Consider the following 15,699-nt stretch of genomic DNA (forward strand, 5'->3'; position numbering starts at 1 on the left):
CCTTTGCAATCTAGTGGCATTATCTTAGGAATGCCTTGGCGTCATTAGTATAATCCCGATATAGATTATTCCACGCATTCAATGAAGATTTATTCTAATGGAAAACAATTCACATTACATGGCATGCACACTTTCGATAATTTTTCATTGCTTAGTCATACACAGACTAAACGTGCATTAAGAAAAGGTAGCAATTTCTACTTAATATGGGTGAATGAAATTGAAGTTAAGGAAAATCAAATGCATCCTAGGCACGTACAATTTCATTCATAATTTAAAGAATTTTTTGCTCTGCTGACTTACCACATGGTTTACCACCTACACGTCTTGAAGATCATAAAATAGACTTAATTCTAGGTTCTCAACCACCATGTAAAGCACCTTATCGACATGATCAAATTGAACAGAAAGAAATTCAAACCCATGTTGAAGAATTGTTAACTTGAGGACTCATTAGACCTAGTAGTTCCCCATTTGGTACACCTGTCCTATTAGTTAAAAAGAAAAATAACACCTATAGGATGTGCATTGATTATCGTGCCCTAAATAAGATCACTGTCAAGAATAGATATTCGATTCCTAGGGTAGACGACCTCATGGATAAACTATAAGGGTTTGCAATATTTAGTAAAATAGATCTTAAATCTGGATACCATCAAGTACGACTGGACACATTTGATATTTTCAAAACTGCATTTAGGACTCACTTTGGACATTATGAACTCCTTATTATGCCTTTTGATTTAACTAATGCACCAGCCACATTCAGTTGTATGATGAATCGCATATTTTTGAAGCATCAGCATTGTGTCATTGTTTTCTTTGATGACATATTGGTTTTTAGCAAGAATGAGAAAGAGCATTATCAATCTTTATCCTTGGTTTTCAAATTATTGAAAGAAAATCAATTATATACTAATCCAGAAAAGAGTGAATTTTTCCAAATCCAAATTGAATATTTAGGACATATTGTTTCATCTAAAGGTATTAAAGTTGATCCTAAAAATATAAAAGCAATTTTGAATTGGCCGATACCTAAAAATGTGTATGAATTACGTTCTTTTTTAGGTCTTGCTAGATTTTACAGAAAATTTGTGAGAAAATTTTCATTGCTTGCATTACCTCTGACAAAATTATTAAAGAAAGATATTGTGTATTATTGGTCTGAAAATCAGCAAAAGTCTTTTAATTTACTGAAACATGTCTTAACACATGCTTCTGTATTGCAACTCCTTGACTTTAATTGACCATTCTTCCTGGTAGTCACTGATGCTAGTGGATCTGGAACAGGAGCTGTCCTTATGCAAGATTCCCATCTCATAGCCTACTCTAGCTGCAAACTTAAACCCTTTGAACTTAAGTATTCTACCTATGATAAGGAATTGCTAGCTGTAGTATAAGCTTTATGACAATGGAAACACTATTTAATGGGATCTGAATTCATGATCAAAACTGACCAACAAAGTATCAAACATCTCCTTAGTCAGCCACAAATCTCTAACCGTCACATTAAATCCGCTACTTTTATTCAAAGTTTTCATCCACTTATCCAATATCAACCCGAAAAAGAAAATGTTGTTGCCAATGCCTTGAGTAGAAGACCAACTATTCATAATATTTCTGTGATATATTTTGATTCCCTTACTCCTATGAAAGATACCTATGATCAAGACCCTAGTTTTCAAGCTGATTGGAATAAATTAATTGCAAATAATTGGATTCCAATTGATTCATTGTCTTATGCTTATAAATTTATGTTTTATAAGAAAAGGTTATGTGTAACTATTCCACTTAGATCATTTGTGTTGCATGAAATTCATTGTCCCCCATATCAAGGCCATAGAGGTATTATTTTCACTTTACATACATTGGTTGAAGATTTTTACTGGCCACAGATGGACTCTGACATTTCTAACTTTGTAACTGAATGTATAATTTATCAAAGAGTTAAGCAACACCATGATAAGCAATATGGTTTGTTAATGCCTTTACCAATTCCAAAATGACCATGGGAATATATTTCAATGGATTTTATTATTGGTTTTCCTAACACTCAAGCTAATCACGATATGATTTGGACTATAATAGATCGGTTTAGCAAACAAGCATATTTCATTCCATGCAAGAAAACGTTAACTGCATCTCAAGCTGCTCAATTATTTCTGAAAAATGTTTTCACTAACCATGGTTTACCAAAAGTGTCAGAGAGAGAACTAGGGAGAGAAGAAGAGGAGAGAGAAAGATTGCAGAGGAGAGAGAAAGACTGCAGGAAAGGAGAGAAATAGAGTGACGAGGAGAGAGAAAGACTAGAATTGGAGAGAGAAAGACAGGAAAGATGAAGAAGCCATGGAAGCTTGGAACAAGAAGGGAGAGAAAGATTGTAATTGTATTGATATGTCAAAAAGATGTGAAAAATTACAACTTCTCTCCTTATATACCAGTGTCAATGTGACATGGCATATTATTAGTATTCTAAGTATTCCCAGCTTCTTACAATCCATCCCTTCCCAAAAGTTTTTGTCCCCAAAAACAAAACTAGAAAGAGCTAAAGAAAAGATGGATAGAACAGAGTACTACTCTGTTTTACAGCTTTACAAATAGGGAATGAGTGAAGAATTTATCATTACAAGGGCTGAATTTGAAGTACGGAAAGTGGACCCTGCTATATACATGATTTGAAGAACCTTAGAAGCCATTGGAGCCATAGAATCTTCAACAAATAATTCCAGAAGAAAGTAGACAGCTTGCTGAAATAACAGTCCCTGCTGGACCAAATCAGCCATAACTTTTGATAGAAGTGTCCAAATGAGGTGTACCACATATCAAAACGAAGCTCTTGAAGAGTACTTTAAGCTCATGTAGATAGCTCAATTCTGAAAATGAAGTACGACAAAAACTGTTCTAAAACAGCGTGCTGTCCTGAACCAGTCTGCACCAATACTAGCTCCATAAGCAATAGGCTTCAGCCACCAATGTATCCTTCAAGTATGGATACTCATCCAATATTGAATCAGGTCTCCAAGAAGCCTCTTCAGAGGGTAAACCTCTCCATTTAATCAAATATTCCACAATAGAACGTGATCGAAGCTTCTTTTCACGCTGACCTATAACAGCCTCTGGGATGTACTGAACGATACCATCTTCATCAATAGGTGGCAGCTCATCAACTAAATCCACTGGATCACCATAATAGGGCTTGAGCTGACTAACATGGAAGACGTTATGAATCTTTGTAGAAGAGGGAAGCTCTAGTCTGTATGCCAAATCTCCAATCCGCTTAAGGATCCTGTAAGGGCCATAGAATCTGTGGGCAAGCTTATTACTGGATCCATCTTTCAATGTAGAATACTTGGATTTGGGCACCTTCAACAAAACCAGCTCTCCTTCCTAGAACTCTAAAGGCCTCCTCTTCTCATCAGCATACATCTTCATCTGATCTTGAGCCTTCCTTAGATTCACCTTGCATTGCTGAAGAAGGGTCTGCATTCTATCCAACTCTTCCTTCCCATGAGGGTTGATCTTTTCGTTAAAAATGACTATGGGTAGGGGCACCTTGTAACCATACAAAGCCTCAAAGGGTGAAACTCCTATGCTCGCATGAGTGGAATTATTATAAGCAAACTCAGCCAGGTGTAACCAAGAATCCCATGAGGTTTGGACATCATAGCAAAAATGGCGAAGATAAGTCTCCAACCATTTATTAACTCTCTCTGTCTGTCCATCAGTTTGGGGATGATAAGCGGTAGATGGAGCCAACTTGGTACCCATAGATGTAAATACCGCTTGCCAAAAGTTACTCATAAACTTTGAGTCCCTATCATGGACAATCACCTGCGGTAATCCATGCAATCTGAAAATATGCTCCATAAACCGGTTGGCCACCTGAGAAGCAGTAAACTGAATTTTTGTTGGAATAAAATGAGCTGCTTTGGTGAGTCTGTCAACCACCACATAAATACTATTCCACCCCTTCTTGGTAGTAGGTAAGCTAGTGATAAAGTCCATAGTAATATGAGTCCATTTACCCGTAGGAATAGGCAATGGCTGCAATAAACCCCCTGGCTTATGGGTGCTATCCTTATTTTGCTGACAAGGCATACACTTCATAACGAAGTCCTTGACATCTTTCCACAGTCCTTTCCAATAAAAGCTCTTGCTGATCCTGTCATAAGTCTTGAAAACTCCCAAGTGTCCAGCTAAAGGCGAAGAATGCATCTCCTCCATAATTTTTCGCTTGAAAGAAGAAGTAGAGGGAATAACAATCTTGCCCTTCCACCAAATAAGACCATTTTTAAGCTGGTAGTGCGAGTTTTCTTCCATAAGACCTTGCTGTAATTTCTGAAAGATTTGGCTGAATTCCTCATCTAAGAGATATGCCTCTTGTAGCTCTTCAATCCAATCACTATGTAATTCCGTCATGGCTGATACTTTGCAGGCCCACATACGAGAGAGAGAATCAGCCACTATGTTATCTTTGCCCCTTGTATGAGTGATGTCAAAGTCATAATTTTGTAATGTTACTACCCATCGTCGTTGCTTTGGAGTAAGATTTGACTGAGTAAGGAAATACTTGAGTACGCGATGATCACTATGTACTCTGAATCGGCTGCCATATAAGTAATGGTGCCATTTCTTGATTGCATGCAAAATAGCCAACATCTCCTGATCATAAACATTCATGGCCATCTCCTTATCAGTAAGCTTACGGCTTTCAAATGCAATTACTCCATGCTCCTGAAGCAAAACAGCCCCAATGCCACGGCCACTAGCATCACATTGTATAGTAAACTCTTTAGAGAAATCCGGGCATACAAGAATAGGAGCGGAGGTAAGTAATTCCTTTAACTGGTTGAAGCTGCTATCTGCAAGAGAATCCCAAAAGAAAGCCTCTTTCTTCAACCTGTCAGTTAAAGGGGCTGCAATTGCCGCATAATGCTTTATAAATCTCCGATAGAATGAAGATAGACCAAGAAATCCTCTAAGAGAGGTAGTAGTAGTAGGCGTTGGCCAATCTTTTATGCATTGCACCTTCTTGGGATCAGCCTGTATTCCTTTTTCACTGACTATATGTCCCAAGTATTCCACTTCAGTCTGCATGAAAGAACACTTCTTCTCCTTAGCAAAAAGCCTATGATGTCTCAACACATCAAAAACCTTCCTCATATGCAACAAATGATCCTGAAAAGTCTTGCTGTAGATCAAAATGTCGTCGAAGAACACCAAGACAAACTGAAACAGGAAAGGTTGTAAAATCTTATTCATCAGGCTTTGAAAGGTAGCTGGAGCGTTTGTAAGGCCGAATGGCATCACCAAGAAATGGTAGAGCCCACGATCAGTCCTAAAAGCAGTGTTGACCTCATCACCCTCTCTCATGCGAATCTGATGATACCCTGATCTCAAATCGATCTTCGTGAAGAATCGAGCCCCCTTAAGCTCATCAAGCAAATCATCTATCCTGGGTATAGGATACCTGTTCTTCACTGTTATCTTGTTAAGATCCCTGTAGTCAATGCACATTCTGAAAGATCCATCTTTCTTTTTGACTAACAGGACTAGGGATGCATACGGTGAAGAACTTGGTTCAATGAATCCCATTTCAAGAAGCTCTTTGATTTGCTTGGCTACTTCCTCTCGTTCACATTTTGATAGTCTGTAAGGTGGCTTATTGATCGTCTTTGAGTTGGGTTCCAAATCAATGGGGTGATCCACCACTCTCTTAGGAGGCAATGAAGTAGGTACTTCAAATAGATCTCTGTACTCCTCAAGAAGAGCTGTCAAAGCTGGATGGTTTGCTGAATTATTGGGCTGATCCTGTGTTTCTTTGTTCAAATGCAATACAAATATCTGTGAGCGCTTCTTGTACTCTTTCTTGAGTTGTTGAATGGTGATAAGCTGAAAATCAGATTTACTAGGGATCCCCTGTAAACGGATGAGCTGTCCATTGGAGAAAAACTCCATATATAACTGTGAGAAATCCATAGTAATCCTGCCTAAGGTCATCAACCAATCACAACCAAGTACAATATCTATGGGCCCCATTTCCAAAGTGATCAGGTTTACTTTGACTTCAAAATTTTCAGCCATCTGCAAAGAAACCTGTGGACAAATCTGTGTGTTGATTTCCTCTTCACCATTAGCCACTTGTACTCTAATGGGCTGCTGTAAGTCGGTGGGAACACAATTCAACTTGTACAAAATGGATTTATTGACAAAACTGTGGGTACTGCCACTATCTATCAGGATGAACACTGGCTTTCCACATATGTTTCCCTTCATACGAAGTGTATTAGGGTTCTTAGATCCCGTCCAAGCATCCATAGAGATAGAACAATTAGTGGCAGCAGGCAACTCGTTACAAAATCCACCAGGATCAAATGGGATATCACCGCCTAGATCAAAAGGAAAAGAGTCAGATGGATCATAGAAGTACTCCTGTCCATCATCATCCTCAAAATCTTCATTTTCAGCATTGATTGGGACTGCATTAACTTCATCTATGTCATTTTCAAGATCCTCAAGAACTAGCATACTCTGAATTTTTGGCTTGGCATTTTTGTATACACACTTTGAAGCATGGTCAGGAGTATACTTTTCTCCACATTTGAAGCATAAGCCTTTGTCCTTTCTTTCCTTGTAAAGATCCATGGGAATATTTCTGGAATTTGTATTGGCTGAAGTAGACTTAGGCTTATTGTCACCTTGCTTAAATTCAACCTTTGGACTGTTTGCTGTCCTGAAATTGCCTTGAAGCCTAGAAGCATTAAATGGAGGATAAGTTGGTATCCGTAAGCTCCTACTAGGCATATGATTGCTGCCATAATTGTTACCAACTTGCCCTTGCTTTAAAACAGTCCTTGGCTGTCCATAACTTGGCTGAAATGAAGACTCTTTCCTATACTTCCTTCCAAAGTGCTCTGCAAGCTCAATAGCTTTGAAAAGTGAAGTAGGATTCTGTGCCATAACATCAGCTGACAAGGATGGTTCTAAACCATACATAAACTTGTGTAACTTGGCCTCATCACTGATGTTTTCCACATACATGGTCAAGTTAAGGAATTGGTTTGTATATTCTCTTACACTTAGGCTCCTTTGTTCCAAGTTATATCATCTTCGTTCTAACTTCTCTTTTTCAAGAGGTGAAACAAAGACTTCAGCCATAAGTGCCTTGAAAGCTTCCCAATTCTCAATAAGTACATTCTCTTTCTTGATATACCTCCACCAAGTGTGAGCAAATCCTTCTAAGTGCAAGGAGGCAAAGTGTATCTTCATAACATCAGTTTTAGGAAATATATCAAAATAAGACTCCATCTTAGAGGTCCATTCCTCTAATTCTGATGGTGAAGATGACTGGCCATTGAATTTGGATAAAACAATTTTGTTCTTGAATTCTCTATCATGGAAGGGTTGCTGTCCCAAAACTGGCTGATCAGAATTTCCAAGTACAGAACCCCCAAAATGAGATTGAAATCTTCCAACAGGTGGCTGAGAATTACCTTGTAATCTTCCTGTTGGTAAAGCACCCCTAGAATGCTGAGTATGCAGTCCAAAAGCTTGAGTATTGGTGCCGTTCAAACTGCCCAAATAGTCATCATGCCTTTGTGAAGCTTCTCCCACTTCATATTGACTATTGGGTATGCCTCTTCTTCCTATGATTCCATCTCCATGACCATTTTGGTTGAATGGCTGAAGTGGAACTAAAGGATCAGTATTTGAACAGGCCTTTTCATTAGCTTCTTTTGATGCCACTTGTAATTGTAAAAGTTTAGAGATTTGTGCCATGAGTAGGTCGTTGGACATTACCAATCTATCAATGGAAGCCTTGGTCTGATCAGTAGATTGAACCATCTGATCCATTCTTGATAGCATGGCCTCATGTCGCTCTCTATGCCTTAGTTCATGGGCACACAAAGTATCATTGAGCATACTAATTTCTCCTTGTTGAGGCTCTTCAGGGTTCCCTTGAAATGTGCTTTCCATCATAGAATCCCTAATTTGCTGTGCATAGTCCTCCTGGACCTTATTTTTGCCTTTATGCCTTGCCATACTAGTGCAGTCCTGCAGTACCCCCTGTCAGTAAAACGGCTATAACTTTGGCTAAAAAACTCCGATTGCAAAAAAATTTTGTGCGAATCGAAGCTTACAATGCCCTCTTCGAGATGAGCTATAGCACGCTATAACAGGTTTAGGACAGAAAATTCTGTAACTGAATTTCAGAGTCTGAACTGTCCAGTCCTGCACCCTGTTTAGACCTGTAAGTGCCCTGTTTTGACCCTGTAATGCAAGAAAGTAACCTCCAATGGCTACCAAACCCTGCAAAGGGGTATATAGGACCTGTGGGTACCCTGTAGTACCTACACCTGTACTTCAGTATCAAAGGGTGTACCTGTATCCACCTGTAAATACCCTGTGGGTAACCTGAAAATGCCCTGTTTTACCCTGTTTTACTCCAATAGATACTTGAGTCGTTGGAAAGTCTTCAATCTTCAATTCTCCACTCGATGTACCTGTGTGAGGGATAAAACGGCAGGACAGGCTCCCTACACGGGCTCCGAATCACCGGGAGGTGGGCAAAGTTCCCCCCGGGTCGGTTGGTTGCACCCCTTCGGGATCTTCGATAGTGAGGGAGGGTCACCTCTCTTTTGTCCCACTATCTCCCCCGGCATCCACCTTTTTCCTCGGTGGGAATATCAACATGGCAGAGGCTAGTGTGCTAAGCAATCAGCATGATATGCAATTGAAAAAATAACCATTCAGCCTTTCATGAGATGCAATTGATTGAGATAAAAGAACTTGAGATGGGAGAAGGGTTTTACCTATGCAATTCAGTGACTCACTGATTGCTAGTACTTACCCTTTACAATTTTCCAATTTAGGCAAAAGAGAATCAACCAATCAATTGGATTAGAGTAAGCAAAGGAATCAATCAATGTATTCAGTCCATAGGATTCAAATGTTATGCTGAAATCTCAGATTAAGGCCATTCATTCACTGATTGAAGCTAATATGCATTAGGCAAGCATTGCATTCATGAATAGATGGATTCAAGCAAAGGTTGGCTGAGAATTTGATGAAAATGTTCAATTCTTTAATCTCTCAGTCAAATGGCTTAAGCTCAGCAATTGGATTAATGAGAGAGATTAAAAATTGAAGAGAAATACCTTGACATGGCTGAAAATAACTTGCCAAATGCTTGATAGGGCTCCCGGTTGTCCAATGTTAGCAAAATAATCCAAGAAGCTTGCTTATCTGATGGTAGAGACCAATCTTGAAGCTTCAAATGCTTGAAATTGAAGCATTGAACCCGTTTCCCCCAAATTTTTGCTCCATAGAAGCTCTTGATCTTCAATCTTAAGCCATCCCGTGCTTAATCCTTGCAATTTGTTGAAGAATCCTTGCTGAAATGATTCCACGGGCCAAAAGGATGAAGAATCTTCAAGAAATTGTAAAGAAATGGAAGCTTGGGCTGAAGCTTTCATGGCTGCCCATGGACTGTTCACCTAGGGTTCAAGTGAGCTGAGGAGTCTTCAAATATTGCTGAGAATCTCAATGTGGCTGAAGATTAATGCCTGGAATGGATGAAGAAGAGTGCCAAGGCTGAGGGGAAGCAAGCTTGGAGCAGGGCAGGGCTGGAATCAGCCCGAAAATTGCGCCGCAATTTTCGGGGCTGTTTCTGGCCTGTATGCTGCCCAATCTTGAGCAATCTTATGCTCAATCTGAAGCTCTTGAAGTCAGGGATCTATTCCAGGTAGATTTTGGTCAAGAAGATCTGAAGTGAGAGAGATATGAGTAGATCTTGGGGTTGAACCTCCATGAAACCTGCAGGAATTTCCAGGAAAGGGGAAAGAGAAACCCCTCTTTTCAAAGTAACCACAGTTTGTTCTCAAACTAAGCCCGGTTAACCATCCTTTACCCTAGTTACCTCCATTTTTGCATAAAATTTGATGACGTCCAGCCATTTAAGCCTTTACCCGCCATATCTGACCTTGGATGTCTCCAGATGTAGTCATTGCTAGCTGTAGTTGTCCTGCAGCACTCCACTAGTCACTGTCTTGTACCATTTTTGTCTGAAATTGGTTTTGAAATAGGAAAATGAGAGTGAAAATGGAAGAAAATAATGGATCAAAGACTGAAGCTCTGATACCACTTGTCAGAGAGAGAACTAGGGAGAGAAGAAGAGGAGAGAGAAAGACTGCAGAGGAGAGAGAAAGACTGCAGGAAGAGAGAGAAATAGAGTGACGAGGAGAGAGAAAGACTAGAATTGGAGAGAGAAAGACAGGAAAGATGAAGAAGCCATGGAAGCTTGGAACAAGAAGGGAGAGAAAGATTGTAATTGTATTGATATGTCAAAAAGATGTGAAAAATTACAACTTCTCTCCTTATATACCAGTGTTAATGTGACATGGCATATTATTAGTATTCTAAGTATTCCCAGCTTCTTACAAAAAGTTATTATTTCTGACCGAGATTCTAGATTCTACAATAATTTTTGGACTACTTTGTTTGCCGAATTTAAGAAAGATTGATTTTTCATCTACATTTCATCCTAAAACAAATGAAAAAACAGAAGCTACAAACAGTACAATCTTTGATCTTTTACATGCATACACAATTTCAAAACCACAAACATGGGATACACACTTGCATTTACTTCAGTTTGCTTATAATAATACTCCAAATACAACTACACGGAAAGCACCTTTTGAAATCATTTATGGACATAGATTACCTACACCTATTACTTCATTGTCAAACAAAGTTAAAGCTACTGATAATATTGCAAATATGCATGCTACTATTTTTGTTGAACTCAAAGATGTGATTGCAAAAGCCCAGATATGATTGCTAATAAGAAAATAAAAGTTATGAATTTCATAGTTGATGATTATGTTTGGTTACGCATTGAAAAGTGAAGATTACAAAGTGTTGAGAAACACCCTGTTGCCAAATTAGCTCCTAAATTTTATGAACCTTTCAAAATCATTCACAAAATTAATGACAATGCATTTAAATTAGAACTACCCCAACATTGAAAAATCCACAATACTTTTCATATCAGTTTGTTGCGACCTTTCAAAGGCTAGTTACCTATCCACCTTGTCTATGAAAATCCTCCTTTGTTAGAAAAAGAAACTAAAATCATTAAACCTGAAACTATATTAGACATTGACTATATGACCACTAGAACTGGCCATAGATATTCTAGATATTTAGTGAAATTTAAAAATCATCCTATTGAAGAGGCCCAATGGATGACCTAAGTGCTTACCCCTCAGTGCTCCACATTGAGCTAATAGCAATTGAGGACAATTGCTATCCCACACCGAGGGTATGATGCCATGAGGCATATTCCACAGTGGATTCCATGAGGTTTTGCGATGGATTCCGTAAAATTATATTTATTTTCCAGGGCTGGTACACAAGGCGGATTCCTTGTGCAAAAGGTTGACAGGGACACATGTCCTTTTCAGGTGTAACATTAATTTAATGTGCAAGTGGGTGATTCCATAGCGAGTGATTTCGCAAAATACATATTTAAATTAATGGATGTTTATGAGTTTAGAGTGCGCACTCATATTAAATCAAGGTTAGGACAAAGTTCCAACCTATTTATTTATTTTGTAGCTGAAGATTGCTATGTATTCAATTTTGTCAGTTTAATTTTATTATTTTCTAACAATTGTGAATGCTTCAGTTGATGTGTAGAGTAAGTGGCCTTGGCACTGGGAAGCACTGGGCAATAGCATGTATTCAAGTTATTTAGAAGAAATTATCATTTTTTATAGGCATGCGTCTTAGGCATGGTGCTAATATTTATTTTGGCGCCCTTATTTATTGAAGCGCTTGACATATATTTATTTTTTTATTTCCGCATGGACACACGGTTTAAATATTCATTATTGAACATTGTATTTGGGCTGTCCGACTCTTGGGCTGCCCAACTACTTTATTCTTTATTTGGAAAAAAGCAAACACAAAAGCTAAAGCATATTAATTGTAAAATTGGGTTATTTTTTAGCTTAGAGATGAATAAAATATTAAATACATGCTTTGTGGAGCACTCACATAAGGCATGGGGGGAGATTATATCCAATTGGTCTTTTTGCCTCATGTCGTGCAAGTCTATTCTCTTGAATTTTGAGCTTAAAGTAGAGTTCTTTGTTCTTGGGGACCTTTCGATGCTCGCTCCATACGCATACGATATCGGATTAGCACACCAAGCCCCAGTGTGCATAGTCGATCAAGAGGAGGAGGAAATTCCAGTACTTCCCCAGTCCTAGTTAGTTAGCCCACTTCGAGTGGAGTAATAGTTCCCATCATTCAAAACCCTTTAGCGAATCCGGTTGTCACCATGGTGCAACCCATTGCAATCCCAACACAAACACCAAACTTGCTAGCCTTAGGATTCTCTCTACCCATTTTTAATGGGTTAGCAAAAAAAGATGTGAAACTTCATATCAATGAATTCCAAAAGCTAATGTTCAACATTTTTTAATCCAAGATGAAGGACACCTGATGACGTTCTTTAATATGACTCTGAAAGGACGTGCTATAGTATGGTATCGTAGCCTACAGGTTGGAACCATAACTACGATTGATTTATTTTTTATAGCCTTCCGAAGAGATTTTGCTCTTGAAAGGGGAGGTCAGTATGGCTATGTATTCTCAATGTAACATGTCAAGAACCTCACAAGAATGTTCGAGGCTATGCCAAGAAACTAAAGGGAGTAATTCCCAAGTTACACACTTATATTCGTATTCCGATTGTTGCTCAGTTGCAATTCTTTTTGCATGGGCTAGACTTTAATATTTAGGTGCAGTTGAGTAGTGTTGCTCTAGTTGACATTGATATGACTATTACATGAGCATAGGAGGTGGAGTCACGATTATAAGCAGCCTATACCTCTAGGGAAAATTGGAATCTGAGTGTAGGTATTGAAAATGCATTGGTGTCACGTGCCTACGTAATGATTCCCTGGCAACACGTTTTAGTGGTTCATTCGAGAACTATCCTAGATGGCTTTGCCCGGCACTTGCGAGATTTCACTAGGTCTATTCTCTAGGTTTCCCAGAGTCTTATCAATGTCCAACAAGTCCTACAGACTTCTGATGTTTATTTAATTTCCTGTTACTGATAGTTTCAAGGTTGTTGAGTATTTCATAGTTGTTTTTTGTTCAACATTCTCGATATTTTAGGTTAGGTTATCTCACTGATTCATACGCGGATCAACTCATGATATTGACGCTCTCGCTAATATAATCATTAATATTAATATTACAAGTGTTTTCAGCTAGAAAATAAATTTTATTTTATTCTACTCATATTCTATGGTTTAATTGAAATGTTTTACCATTTGCCAAACTTTCAACGTTATCTAGAAAGATCAATTGTCTTTTAGCTATGTCCTAAGTATAATGCTCATTATTTTTTTGAAATTTTTATTCTAGGCAATGCAAAAATCATAAGTAAAAAAAATTTTCATATTGAGACATCGAATTATATTTCCACACATCTAATTTATGCACGTCTAGTATAAATTTTCCTATACAATTTTTCGTTGATTTAATGCATTGATTATTTCATGATATTATCTAAATTATTTTTTAAAAATTATTATACGAGTTGAAGAAGACTGTAACCACAACACTAATTCTACGAGCCCTAGATTGGACCATTACCTTCCACATGCATATCGATGCCTCAAAATTTGCTGTGGGGGCAGTGTTGTCTATTAAAAAGATGACACAAAAGAAGAAGCAGGACGAAGGCCAAAAAAAAGAGAAAGAGGATTTAGAGAGGGCAAAGAGGGAATCTCTCAAGGAGGCCGAAGATAGGGAGAAGAAGAAAAAATAGGAAGCAGATAGATTGGAAGAAGAGTCTAGGAAAATAGAGAAAGAGAGGGAGAGAAGAGTTGCTGAAGAAGAGGAGGAGCTAAGAAGGAAGGAGGAGGAAGACTTGGCCAAAGCTACACGCTGGTCAATCGAATAGTAAAACAGGGCAGATGACCTAGGGGCTATGAGCCCGCCCAGAGGGAGGGGTCCGGTTCCAACACGCACGTACTAGAAATCGTACCACTAGCCGTCATTGAGGGCAAAGGCAAGGCTCCCATCCACCCTATTCCGACCCTCCTGGTGCCTCCCATCGAAGCAACAACCCTCATCCCAAGCATCCCCACTAGCGCAGATGTCTCAAACTTCATGGCGTGGATGTAGTACTACTCATTCATGTTCATTCATGTCTCAAACTTCATGGCGTGGATGATGGCCTCCAAGCGAAGAATGTCGCGTATGGATGAAAATCCTATAACCAACAATAAAGCTTCGAGCGAAGGCATCACTTTTAATCCAATTGTGGTACCAGTCGTAAGTAATGTATTTTCAAATTGATAGATGCTTGTTTTGATTCTCGCATGAGATACATTAGGCTCCATACTATGATAGATGAGAATAGGTCATGGGAAGGGATAGGCCTCTTCTCACATATTTGAAAGATGGAATTTTCAAAATGCATGTATCAAGGGAAGTTAATTGCACTTAGTTGCGTATGGCTTATTTGTTAATAGAGCAATAAGTCAGGGGTTATGAATAGCATAATCATAAAGAGAATAACATTAAGAATTGTGCATACAAGTATTAAGAAAATTTTGCATAGAATCGCTCTTTGATCCCAAGGGGGAGAGCAAATATGCGATGAAATTATTATCACGTCTATTCTTGTATTGTTTGGAAAAAATACAATTAGTTTTGTTGGTTGATCGAATAACACCCTAAATGTTTTTATTTCAATTGATTGTTGCATTATAATTTGGATAAATATTCCAAGGCTTATGTTGATGGCATATGCATGGTAGGGGTCTATAATGACAAGTTGCCATGTGAATAAAGGAATATTTTCCTAAAAGATGATATTAGGGATGATTACCATAATTATGCTTGATTCTTAATGGGATTAATTAAGGAAGGATATTTTGCGCTGGTGGATCATCTTTAAGATTGCACCACGGATTACCCCAAGAGGGAACTGCTCGATTCACGAGCCGAAGGTCGAGTGGTGAAAAGGCCAACCACAGAAGTTGTGTCTCACTTCTAGGTCGCTTGGGGTCAGTGGAGCTTTGGACACCCCTTGTGAGTCCAGAACGGAGCTGTAGACTGTCATGAGCCCAACGTCTAGAGCATTGGAATATCCTATTCTAGATAAAGGATGGAAATTTTGGTGCCATGTGATTTGGACTAGGTATCTTTGTTGGGTAGAAGGATACATACAGTTCCTCATTTCGAATTCCACTGATGAATATAGTTGACACTACTCTTTCAGTTGGTCGTTCACCCGTAGGGATTCTCTCAAAGAGACTCATCACCTGGGTCACATAATCGCGAATGTCCTCCTTCTTCTTCTACTTGGCATTCATCAGTCGCACTTAGCAGATTGTCTGAGTATCCAAGCTCGATAAATCTCTTGATGAAGAGATTCTTGAGGCGGTTGAAGTTGGTTCGCTTTGCGGCATCTAAACTCGTATACTAAGTCCTACCCTTGTTACCTAAGTAGAGCTCGAACGCTTGAGAGTGCTGAGTCAAGTCGGTGAGGCCGTTGGCTTCGCAGACTTGCTCGAATTGGTCTACGAAATTGTATGGATCATCATGGGGCTAGTACTTGTCGAGCTACTTTGCAACGATTGAGATTTTGGACTAGCTCTTGGAGCC

The sequence above is a fragment of the Lygodium microphyllum genome, chromosome 1, assembly GCF_053477565.2.
Source record: "Lygodium microphyllum isolate KBCC chromosome 1, Lygodium_microphyllum_v1.1.10, whole genome shotgun sequence".
Lineage (NCBI taxonomy): Eukaryota > Viridiplantae > Streptophyta > Polypodiopsida > Schizaeales > Lygodiaceae > Lygodium > Lygodium microphyllum.